Source organism: Anolis sagrei, chromosome 3 (genome assembly GCF_037176765.1).
Source record: "Anolis sagrei isolate rAnoSag1 chromosome 3, rAnoSag1.mat, whole genome shotgun sequence".
In the NCBI taxonomy this organism is placed as follows: Eukaryota; Metazoa; Chordata; class Lepidosauria; order Squamata; family Dactyloidae; genus Anolis; species Anolis sagrei.
Genome location: NC_090023.1, coordinates 269,632,185 through 269,644,536, shown reverse-complemented (window position 1 = coordinate 269,644,536; position 12,352 = coordinate 269,632,185).

Here is a 12,352-nt window from a genome sequence, read left to right as displayed (position 1 = left end):
TCAGTAGTGATCTTAATGTAGTTGACTCCCAGTCAGTTGCGCTACAGAGATGACAATGAGGATGTTATTGTTTTGGACCTTTAACATGGCCCTGACTTTTGGAGATCCTCTTCCTTTGCTCGTGAAGGTTCGTCATGGCCGTCCTTGAATGCTGAGAGAGTGTGACTTGACCAACATGTTGGATAGTTGAACCTGGTCTTTGTTGCCCCTCTTCCAACCCTCAAACCACACTGGTTCACTGTGATGCAATGGGTTGCGATAGACTCATCCGCTTTTACTGAGAACGTCAAACACCAGAGCATTTGGTGAAAGACTATGATGAGAAGTTGGATTGCGCCACCAGACGCAATGTTCGATGTGACTTTCTTGGGCTCCTGGCCGCACGTTCAGGGTCCAGGAAGTTCTGTCCCTCTTGCTAAACTCCTTGTGACTCAGAGACGAAACCTCAGCGCCATTTCCCCGATGCCTGTGATTTATCCTTGCCACATTAACCACATTGGGAAACGACATGGTTGTGGGATGGTTGTGGGACAGGGGAAGAGACGTAACCCATGGCTTCCAAGGGCACATCTACACTGTACAATGAAGGCAATTTGACACTGTGGTTGTCCCTTTTTTACTTTTGTGGGGTTGATCATTTGTGGCTTGGGTCAAAAATCTTCTCCCTAGGAATCCCAAAGTTCTCCAGCATGACTCTATAGTCAACTTTCTCCATTCATGCAGGGGGACTTGGAGATTTCTAGACAGAACACAGAACACCTCTCTAGGAATTGCTAAATCCTCCCATATGAGCCCTTCTGGAAGTTCTTCTCAAGGTTTAGGTGGAATCAAAGGTCTTGTCCTCTGGAACCACTGGTTTGTGTTCTAATCTCTAGAGGAGCAGAAACCAAGCTGTCTCCATCTTCTACATTACAACCCTCAAGATATGTATTATGTTTTCCTCCTAACCCAACTCACTCAGATTCCATAGCATTGACCCAAGGCAGTTCAAGTGATGCCGAACTACTAGAGGTGTTTAGGATCAATTGGAGAGGCCCTGTTCTCGGTCCCGCCTTTGTCGCAAGCGCAGTTGGTGGGGACAAGAGATGGGGCCTTCCCAGTGGTGGCCCCTTAGCGGTGGAACTCCCTCCCTAGGGATATTAGATCGGCCCCCTCCCTCCTGACCTTCAGAAAAAGAGTAAAATTTTGGATTTTTGAACAAGTGTATAAATATGTGAGAGGAAGCCACAGGGAGGAGGGAGCAAGCTTGTTTTCTGCTTCCCTGGAGACTAGGACGTGGAACAGTGGCTTCAAACTACAAGAGAGGAGATTCCATCTGAACACGAGGAAGAACTTCCTGACTGTGAGAGCCGTTCAGCAGTGGAACTCTCTGCCCCGGAGTGTGGTGGAGGCTCCTTCTTTGGAAGCTTTTAAACAGAGGCTGGATGGCCATCTGTTGGGGGTTATTTGAATGCGATGTTCCTGCTTCTTGGCAGAATGGGGTTGGACTGGATGGCCCAGGAGGTCTCTTCCAACTCTTAGATTCTATGATTCTATGATTCTATGATTCTATAAGTGCAGCAGAATAGGAAAAATGAACACGGAATGGCTAGATGATGGTGCTGGATAATGATTTTAACAGGATGACACCGGTGATCATATGCTGCCACATCACACTGTTGGCTCATGTTTAATTTGCTGTCCACGAGGACTCCAACATCTTTTTCACATGTACTGCTCTCGAGCCAGGCATCGTCCCCCATTCTGTATCTTTGTATTTCGTTTTTTCTGCCTAAGTGGAGTATTTTACATTTGTCCCTGTTGAACTTCATTTTGTTAGTTTTGGCCCATCTCATTCGGAGAGAAAATAAACAAAAATATCCTTGCATGAGCGAAATGTTCTGAAACTTTGCAGAAATGATGTCACTATAAATGTTATTTGTAAAAACTTTAAAAATTCCCAAAAAATCAGTGGATAAGTGAAACCTTCTGAAACTTGGAATGTTTACAGTGGTAAATGTCTCCTACAAGTGTGCCAAGGTTCATGCTGGTAGCCATAAAAATGACAGAGGAACGAGCCTCTAAAGTTCCCCCATTGTCGCCAATGGAACAAAACTTTTGTTGGGGTTCAGCCTGAGTTTGAACTTGAACCTGATTCTCTGTTTGTTCCTCCTGATGCTAATGAAAGTATATTTACTGATGCTAGTGGAAATGTACCTCTTGATGCCAATGCTCCTGAAATTAGTGAGGAAGAAACTGCTGTAGGTTTGGAAAATGCCAATGTTCCTGAAATTAGTGAGGAAGGAACTTCTGTAGATTTGGAAAATGAAAGTGCCAGTGTTCCTGAGAATGTTTCAGAGGGAGGCCTTGAACTTTCCCTCCCTTCTGCACCTGTTAACTGTAATGACAACAGAAGGGGCCAAATTTGGGAAGACAGAAGTAAATCACTCAGTTTGCGTCGATCCTCCCGAATTCAAGAATTAAAAACATTGGCTTCAAAACAGAAGGGCAGTTCACGGAACCAATTCTTGTGTTTTAATTGCAATACGCTGAGCTGATTGTCTCAGTTCAGGCATCGTTTCAGAATTGATGAAGACCTTGGCAGTTCTCCCGGTTCCCTGGCCATAGTATGGAAAGATTTCTAGGATATCAAGTACGGTTAGTGGATTGCTAACAGATTCCAGTATTTCCCAGTGAGGCTTTTGGTTTTGCTTTGTCCATTTAAATTCATGTTTGCTGATTTTGCTGTGGCTTTTGACTTGCATTTTTCCTTTATTTTGTAACCATTTTTCTTCAATAAAAAAGGATTGTTTTTCACAGCCAAGTGTGGTGGATAGTTATCTTAGGGCCTCGTTCCCTGCTCTGGATTGCAACAACTTTGTTGTTGTTTATTCATTCAGTCACTTCTGACTCTTGGTGACCTCATGGACCATCCCACGCCAGAGCTCCCTGTCAGCTGTCACCACCCCCAGCCCCTTCAGAGACAAGCCAGTCACTTCAAGGATATCTTGCCCTTGGTCAGCCCCTCTTCCTTTTTTCTTCCATTTTCCCCACCATCATTGTCTTCTCCAAGCTTTCCTGTCTTCCCATGATGTACTTCATCTTTGCCTCTCATATCCTTCCTTCCAATGAGCAATTGGGCTTTATTTCTTAAAGTATGGGCTGGTTGGATCTTCTGGCAGTCCAAGGCACTCTCAGAATTTTCCTCCAGCACCACAGTTCAAAAGCGTCTCTCTTCCTTCACTCCATTTTCCTCACAAACAAACTGACAAAACTAACAAAATGATAACACACCTCTCTTTAGTCTTTATTTATTTGTGGCATTGGTAGCCCGTTTTTCTCAGCCTTACGGTGACTCAAGGCAGCTCCTGGCATCCGCCGGGAAGTAGCAGCCAACAGTGAAAGGACCAAGGCAGAGACATCTCCAGCTCATCCCCTGTTTGGGTATCAGCCAGCACGCCAACGACTTAAATCTAGACATAGTTTCCTAAGATCTACAGAGACCCTCGCTGGAACACCCCAGCAAGCGAGAGTCCAAAAGTGGCAGGCTCAAACCCAGCACCTCAACCAATGGCTGATACCAAATGAGAGACTCCCCCCTGGGCACACAGAAGACTGGGCGACTTGGAAGGCATTGAACAGACTGCGCTCTGGCACCACGAGATGCAGAGCCAACCTTCAGAAATGGGGCTACAAAGTAGAATCCTCGACATGCGAGTGTGGAGAAGAACAAACCACTGACCATCTGCTGCAATGCAACCTGAGCTCTGCCACATGCACAATGGAGGACCTTCTTGCAGCAACACCGGAAGCACTCCAAGTGGCCAGATACTGGTCAAAGGACATTTAACCAGCTACCAAACTCACAAGTTGTGTATTTTTCCTGTTTGTTTGCTTTGTTCTGTTAGACTGGTTGTTTCTGACACGACAAATAAAATAGCTCAAAGAATTAGCAAATTTGCGGCCATACATTTGTAAAAATACCATCAAAACATTTTGCTCAACATTACAAAAGGCATATATAAACCAATTAAAAACAATGGCTTCAAACTACAAGAAAAGAGATTCCACCTGAACATGAGGAAGAACTTCCTGAGTGTGAGAGCCGTTCAGCAGTGGAACTCTCTGCCCCGGAGGGAGTGTGGAGGAGGCTCCTTCTTTGGAAGTTTTTAAACAGAGGCTGGATGGCCATCTGTCAGGGGTGATTTGAATGCGATATCCCTGCTTCTTGGCAGAATGGGGTTGGACTGGATGGCCCATGAGGTCTCTTCCAACTCTAGGATTTTATGTTTCTATGACAGGAGGAGACAGCTTGCAGGGGAAAAAAACCCAGGGAATTCTAGAAAGAAGTCCAGGACAATGGAGAGGAAAACCAGCCTGTGATTGGCTGAGGAAGACCACGTGATGCATCAAATTTGGAAATAATAATGGTAATGATATTAATGAACCTAATGAACTTTTCTTGGAATTCTACTGGGATGTATGTGTGTTTTGTTCTGTTTTTATTCTAAGGGGGGCTTCCAGAATTTTGTTTCAGTGGTTTGTATCTATGAATTGCCATAGCTAATTTCACACACCTCTACAAACTGCATTCATTCGACAGCGTATGAACCCAAGGAAAGCCCCAAACGGAGGCAGCAGTGGCTCTTCAGGGATCTCTTGAGTGCCGAAAAGTACCTCCAAGACTGGAGTCTCTTTCAGGTTGAGTATCATGTTACCAAACCACTGGTGGGGACTATAATAGAATGAACTCAGGAGGCGGGATGATCTTATCTCACGAGGAAATGCTTGCGAAGGCCTTGCAAATGTGCCGAGCTCAACAAAGCTGCCGCAGAAGGAGCAAAAGAAGCCACAGCCCAGGAAATGTCACTGGTGCCTCACTATGAGTGTGCACCTTTATGGTTGAACATCTCTATGGGTGCTTCTATGCTGTAGAAGGAATGCAGTTTGACACCATCTGAACTGCCCTGGTTCTCAATGCTATAGAATTATGGGAGCTCTAGTTTGCAAGACCTTTAGCCTTATCTTCCAAACGACAGGTCTCAGGATTCTGAAGTTGTGTCAAACTCTACAGTGTAAATGCACCCTTGAGAAGTCAAAGTCTACAATGTAAATTCATTCTACAGCATAGTTGCACCCAAAGATCCTCTTTTTTTGGACTACAACTCCCAGAATCTTCTATGACTATTCATAGATCTGTAGCAAATCAAATATACATCTTTGGGTGTATTATTGAACCTGAATGGTCTTCCTCCAGAGCTTGAAAACATTCATGTTTTGTGGTCCTTTCCCTCACCCCAAGGACTACAACTTACAGAATCCCCAGCCCACAAGGTCATGCAGGACCTGACAGTAATAATAGTCCAAGGATGCATCAACACTGTAAAATTAATGCAGTTTGCTCCCATCTTAGCTGATGTAGAATCATAGAATCATAGAATCAAAGAGTTGGAAGAGACCTCATGGGCCATCCAGTCCAACCCCCTGCCTAGAAGCAGGAATATTGCATTCAAATCACCCCTGACAGATGGCCAGCCTCTGCTTAAAAGCTTCCGTTTAGCCTTCTGGCGATTCCCAGACATTATGGGTAAAGTAGTGTTCGCAAGGCTGTTGTCCCCCTCCCCCAGTGGGCCTAGTTTAAAGTGCGCCTAATGAGGTTTGCGAGTCTGTGAGCAAAAAGGTGTTTTCCTACTTGTGTGAGATGCACCCCATCCCTTGCCAGTAGGCCATCCTCCTGGAAAAGCAGGCCATGGTCGAGGAAGCCAAAGCGTTCCTCCTGACACCATTTTCTAAGCCAGTCATTGACCTGTACTATTTTTCTGGCTCTTGTGGGTCCGTGTCTTACAACAGGGAGGAGGGATGAAAAGACCACCTGTATGTTACATTCCTTTAGCTTTGCTCCTAGAGCTCGAAAATCATTTGTGATCTTTTGAACAGTATGCCTTGCAGTATACGTGGCTCAATGCTATGGAATCCTGGGGAGTTGTAGCTTTCAGGATCTTTAGCCTTCTCTGCCAAAAGTGCTGGTTCCTTGCCAAACTACAACCCTCATGATTGAAAGGCATCGTGTCAAGCTGTACTACTTCTATTGTGCAGATGCAACACAAGACCAGAACTTTGCTCTCGAGTTTGGAGACGCTCCTCTCTTCCTGCCCCAGCATGCCAAGGCAATGGAAACATGCGAAATGCTCAGGGAGTTCCCCGTTTTTACACCCATGCAAATCCCATGTTGCCACCCTTGGAAGCGTTTGCATGTCATGACCTCACCCGGGAACAGGTAGCAACCAACCTGTTCCCATCCTGAAATCTGGGCTTTGGGTTGGAGGAACACTCTGAAGCGGCTCTGTATATTTGGGGTGGCAACCACATGCCCCAATTCACCTGAGCGAATCCCTTTGCAGGGGAACTGGAGGTAGAGCTGACGCTCCTTCCATCCATCCAGCGCCATGGATCTCTGAAGTCCTCAAGAAGCTGAGTTTGGGGGAGAAAGAGAGGCAAGAAAGTACTTGTTGCTCAAGCATAAGATTCATCATAATTGGGTCAAAGGTGGTTCTTCCCTTTTGCACAACATCTTGGAGGCATTTGAGACTAGAGATTGCCTTCCTGTGGTTCCAGAAGGAAAAGATATCAAATCTATATTGTCGAAGGCTTTCATGCCTGGAATCACTGGGTTGTTGCAGGTTTCTCGGGCTATATGGCCATGTTCTAGAAGCATTCTCTCCTGAGGTTTCGCCTGCATCTATGGCAAGCATCCTCAGAGGTTGTGAGGTTTCACAACCTCTGAGGATGCTTGCCATAGATGTAGGCAAAATGTCAGGAGAGAATGCTTCTAGAACATGGTCATATAGCTCGAAAACCTACAACAACCCAATGATACTAAATCTGCTTATGTATTCCAGTTGACATCTTGTTATGTATTTGCATTCCATTGTTGTTGTTGTTGTTATAGTTATTATTTTTCGCTTTTGTCTCTCGACTGAGACACAACAACATTAAAAAACAATGCAATTTAAAGTCAACAACATAGGAATATGAAAACTGAATTAAATATACCCCCCCCCCCCAAAAAAAAAAAACAAGACAGCCCTATATCCCATTCTGGAACCTTCCTTTGCTGCCTGGAGAGGGGAAAGAGGGCTGGAAGCCCCTCACCCCTTGAGAGGCTGGCAGGGGCAAGAGGTGAGCAGGGAAGCCCCCCTCCATGGCCGTGGCCATGCTGAGAGTCTTACACTCGCCCCTCGCATCCTCCGAGGCCGGATGGCGCGGGGACGAGTGGGGAAAGCCCCCTCCATGGCCGTGGCCATGTTGAGGGTCCTACACTCGCCCCTCGCATCCTCCGAGGCTGGAGGGCATGGGGGAAAAGCAGGGAAGGCCCCCTCCATGGCAGTGGCCATGTCGAGGGCCTTACACTCGCCCCTCGTGTCCTCCGATGCTGGAGGGCGCGGGGGGCGAGCAGGGAAATTTCCCTCCATAGCCGTGGGCATGCGGAGGATCTTGCCCTCGCCCCTCGTGTCCTCCAAGGCCAGAGGGCATGGGGGGTGAGTGGGGAAGGCTCCCTCCATGGCCATGTCCATGTTGAGGGCCTTACACTTGCCCCTTGCGTCCTCCAAGACCGGAGGGCATGGGGGGCAAGCAGGGAAGTCTCTCTCCATAGCCGTGGCCATGCAGAGGGTCTTGCCCTCACCCCTCGTGCCTTCCAAGGCTGGAGGGCATGAGACGCAAGCAGAGAAGACACCTCAGGTGGCCGTGGCCACGTGGGGGGCCTTGCACTCGGTCCTCACACCTTCTGACCCCGCAGGGGAAGAGGCAAGCAGTGGGGAGCCTGCTCAATCCTCGCCCCTTCTAAGCTTGGCAGGGGGAAGGGCCTCCGTGTGCCTTTGCCTCCAAGCTCCTTCTCCTGACTCCCTGTAGCTCTGTGGGAAGAGAAGGAGGAGCCAACTAGGAGCGCCTGGCTGTTCTGTTTGCACAGGAGCCATCAGCCATTTTGGAGGGGGCGGGGCCAACCGAGGTGGCTTTGCAACCCTCGGAAGATGGCCCAGCATCCCCCTTGGGAGTCGCGACCCCCATGTTGAGTACCGCTGTTGTATTGGATCATACATTGGACGCTTCCCAAATGTCTAGGACTGTATGATGTATTGGCGAATAATGCATGCAGATCCCAGTAGGATGGCCTTTTTGCAGCTGTCAGATGATAATTTTGTCAGCGCCGATTATTTATTTATTTTATTTATTTGCTTTATTTGTATACCACATTTTTCAGCCTATATAGGCGACTCAATGCGGTTTACATGGTACAGGTTATCACAACAATGTCAATGCAATTAAAACACAACAATTACAACAACAAAATCAATAGCATCAATCAACAACAATTAACAAATCAAACATCACCTCCGTGAAATCAGCTCCGTTCTCATAATCCTTGTGCCATTCCTATGTTCCATTTACCGTCTTCCTATGTTCGGTTGCACTGTTTAACCAAACGCTTGTTCATAAAGCCAAATCTTGACCTTTCTCCGAAACGCCAGCAACGAAGGTGCCTGTCTGATGTATGCTGGTAAGGCATTCATAGCCGAGGGGCCACCACTGAGAAGGCCCTGTCTCTCGTCCCCGCCAAACGCGCCTGCGATGCAGGCGGGACCGAGAGCAGGGCCTCCCCAGACGATCTTAATGATCTTAATGAGATTATGTTTAAGTGCAGGCCAAGGTCTTTAGGCACTGCGGTGTTATGCCTCTGCTTGTAGTCTGTCTGAGCAATTTTCTTGCAGCAGCTGAGGATATGATCTATTGTTTCGTCGGCTTCCTTGCAGAGTCTACACTTGGGATCTGTCATTGACTTTTCAATTCTGGCTTTGATGGCTTTGGTTCAAATGGCTTGTTCTTGGGCTGCAAAAATCAGGACTTTTTCAAGGTTTCATTTGTGAGCCACAGCCATGTTTTTTCTTTGTCAATTTGGCTCTCAATGTTTCCCAGGAATTTTCCCCAGGAACTGTCCATGGAGTGCCTCCTTTCGCCAGTTTTCTCTTCAGCTCTGCATTGTATTTTTATGGTATTCCCTCTTTGTCTTTTGCACTTGAAGCATTTTTCTACTATTGACTTCCATCAATGTTGGTTCTTGACTGTCTTTCACATAATCTGCCAGTGCATGTTTCTCTTTTTCTACCATTTTTTATTATTATTATTATTATTATTATTATTATTATTATTATTATTATAAATTTACACAAAATACATATTAAAACCCATCCAGAAGGGATTTGCTTCTAGCCTTGGCCTTTAAAGGGCTCCTGGGTGCACCTACCCATGATATGCAACCGATTCCTCCTTTCTCCTCTCCTGTTCCGAGTCACTGGTGCTGACTCACACAACCATTCTATTTTCTGCACCCTCTTTCCTTTTGCCTCGCTTGCTTTTCAGCTGGACACAGAAATTTGTTTTGGCTGCTGCAGTCTGTGGGGAGGAGAAGCCATCTGCTCCCACCGTGTCGTTTGCCACAAGAGATGAGCATCTACGGCCATTTGGGGCCAAATCAGGTCAGGATTTAGCCCAGGGCTGTCCCATAATAGCTGCACCCATGCACTGGACTTTCCGAATCATGGAAATTTGATAATTTGAGGGACCACAAAGGCCATCTAGTCCAACCTTTGTGCAGCACTGGAATGCACACTTCAAACACAGCCGAAAAATGTCCACCCAGCCTCCAAAGAAGGAGACTTCACCAATGCAATCTATTCCACTGCTAAAGAGTAAATAAGTTCTTCCTAATGTTTAATTGGAATGTTTTCCTTGAAATGTGAGGTCATTGCTTCTCATTCCGGTCCCTGGAGCAGCAAAAAACAAGCTTGCTCTTGTCTTCCTTGTGGCGTCTCTTCAGGTATTCAAAGATCAAATGTCCAGCCAAAGCAGAAACATCAACCTTTTTGCAAGATTGCTTTTGTACTAGAAAGGCTGAGAGATTAGGGTTGATTTCCATGAAAGTGGGGAAGCAAACTGAAGACCGACAGGTCACAGGTTCGAATCCGGGGAGAGATGGGTGAGCTCCCTCTATCAGCTCCAGCTCCTCATGCAGGGACATGAGAGAAGACTCCCACAAGGATGATAAAAACATCAATTCATCCAGGTGTCCCCTGGACAACATCCTTGCAGACGGCCAATTCTCTCACACCAGAAGCGACTTGCAATTTCTTAAGTTGCTCCTGACATGAAAAAAAAAGCTACAATATTGGTGTTCTGCTCTGGGTCAGAGAGTTCCACTGCTGAACAGCTCTCACAGTCAGGAAGTTCTTCCTCGTGTTCAGATGGAATCTCCTCTCTTGTAGTTTGAAGCCATTGTTCCATTGCATCCTAATCTCCAAGGAAGCAGAAAACAAGCTTCCTCCCTCCTCCCTGTGGCTTCCTCTCACATATTTATACATGGCTATCATATCTCCTCTCAGCCTTCTCTTCTTCAGGCTAAACATGCCCAGCTCCTTAAGCCATTCCTCATAGGGCTTGTTCTCCAGACCCTTGATCATTTGAGTTGCCCTCCTCTGGACACATTCCAGGTTGTCAATATCTCTCTTGAATTGTGGTGCCCAGAATTGGACACAATATTCCAGGTGTGGTCTAACCAGAGCAGAATAGAGGGGTAGCATTACTTCCCTGGACCTAGACACTAGGTTCCTATTAATGCAGGCCAAAATCCCATTGGCTTTTTTTGGATCATTGGATTCAAGTGTAGTTCCCGTCTTTTGTTTCATTGAAGCTTTGCTTGGAAGATTCTTGTTTAAGTATTTCTTGTTCATGTTTTGGATTCTTGGAATATATGAATGCCTACTCATGCCTTGGATTAATGTTTCCTGTTTTCCTGAATTATATTAGAGAAGTGTGGACTTTGTTTTATGGACTTTGCTGAACGTTACCCTGCGCTATTTTGCTCCTGCTTATCTTCTTACCTAATTGGATTTATCTATCTCTTTTAAGTGCTTTTTACTTCCTGCTTTCTAATTATCTTCAATAAAAGGATTGTTTTCCATCCAACGGTGTGGTGTTTTAAAGTCAGAGGGCTTTTCCTGTCCTGGAGTGCAACACTGATATCCACCAGGAAGTAGCAGCCAATAGTGAAAGGACCAAGGCAGTGACATCTCCTGCTCATCCCTTGTTTGGGTATCAGCCAGCACGTCAACGACTTAAATCAAGAAATAGTTGTCTAAGATCTACAGAGACACTTTCTGGAACACCTCAGCAAGCAGGAGTCCAAAAGTGGCAGCCTCAAACCCAGAACCTCAATCCATGGCTGATACCAAATGAGAGACTCCCTCCTGGGCACACAGAAAACTGGGCGACTTGGAAGGCGCTGAACAGACTGAGCTCTGACATCACGAGATGCAGACCCAACCTTAAGAAATGGAGCTACAAAGTGGAGTCCACAACATGTGAGTGTGGAGAAGAGCAAACCACAGGCCACTTACTACAATGCATCCTCAGCCCTGCCACATGCACAATGGAGGATCTTCTCACAGCAACACCAGAGGCACTCCAAGTGGCCAGTTACTGTTCAAAGGACATTTAATACAATGCCAAAGTTTTAAACTTATGTGTTTTTAAAATGCATTTTCAACTATACCTTGGTTTGCTTCTGATACAATAAATAAATAAATCTATTGTCAAAGGCTTTCATGGCCGGAATCACTGGGTTGTTATAGGTTTTCTCGGGCTGTATGGCCATGGTCTAGAGGCATTCTCTCCTGACGTTTCGCCAGAATCTATGGCAAGCATCCTCAGAGGTAGTGAGGTCTGTTGGAACTAGAAAAAGGGTTTATATATCTGTGGAATGAACAGGGTGGGACAAAGGACTCTTGTCTGCTGGAGCTAGGTGTGAATGTTTCAACTGACCACCTTGATTAGCATATAATGGCCTGGCAGTGCCTGGAGCAAACTTTTGTTGAGAGGTGATTAGATGTCCTTGTTTGTTTCCTCTCTGTTGTTGTGCTGTTGTAATTTTAGAGTTTTTTTTAATACTGGTAGCCAGATTTTGTTCATTTTCATGGTTTCCTCCTTTCTGTTGAAATTGTCCACATGCTTGTGGATTTCAATGGCTTCTCTGTGTAGTCTGACATGGTGGTTGTGAGAGTGGTCCAGCATTTCTGTATTCTCAAATCTCTTGGGAAGACAAGCGGACAAACGTCAGCGTGCTGGAAGAAGCAAAGACCACCAGCATTGAAGCGATGGTCCACCGCCATCAACTCCGCTGGACCGGCCATGTTGTCCGGATGCCTGACCAACGTCTCCCAAAGCAGCTGCTCTACTTCGAACTCAAGAACAGAAAACAGAATGTTGGTGGACAGGAAAAGAGATTGAAAGATGGGCTCAAAGCCAACCTTAAAAACTCTGG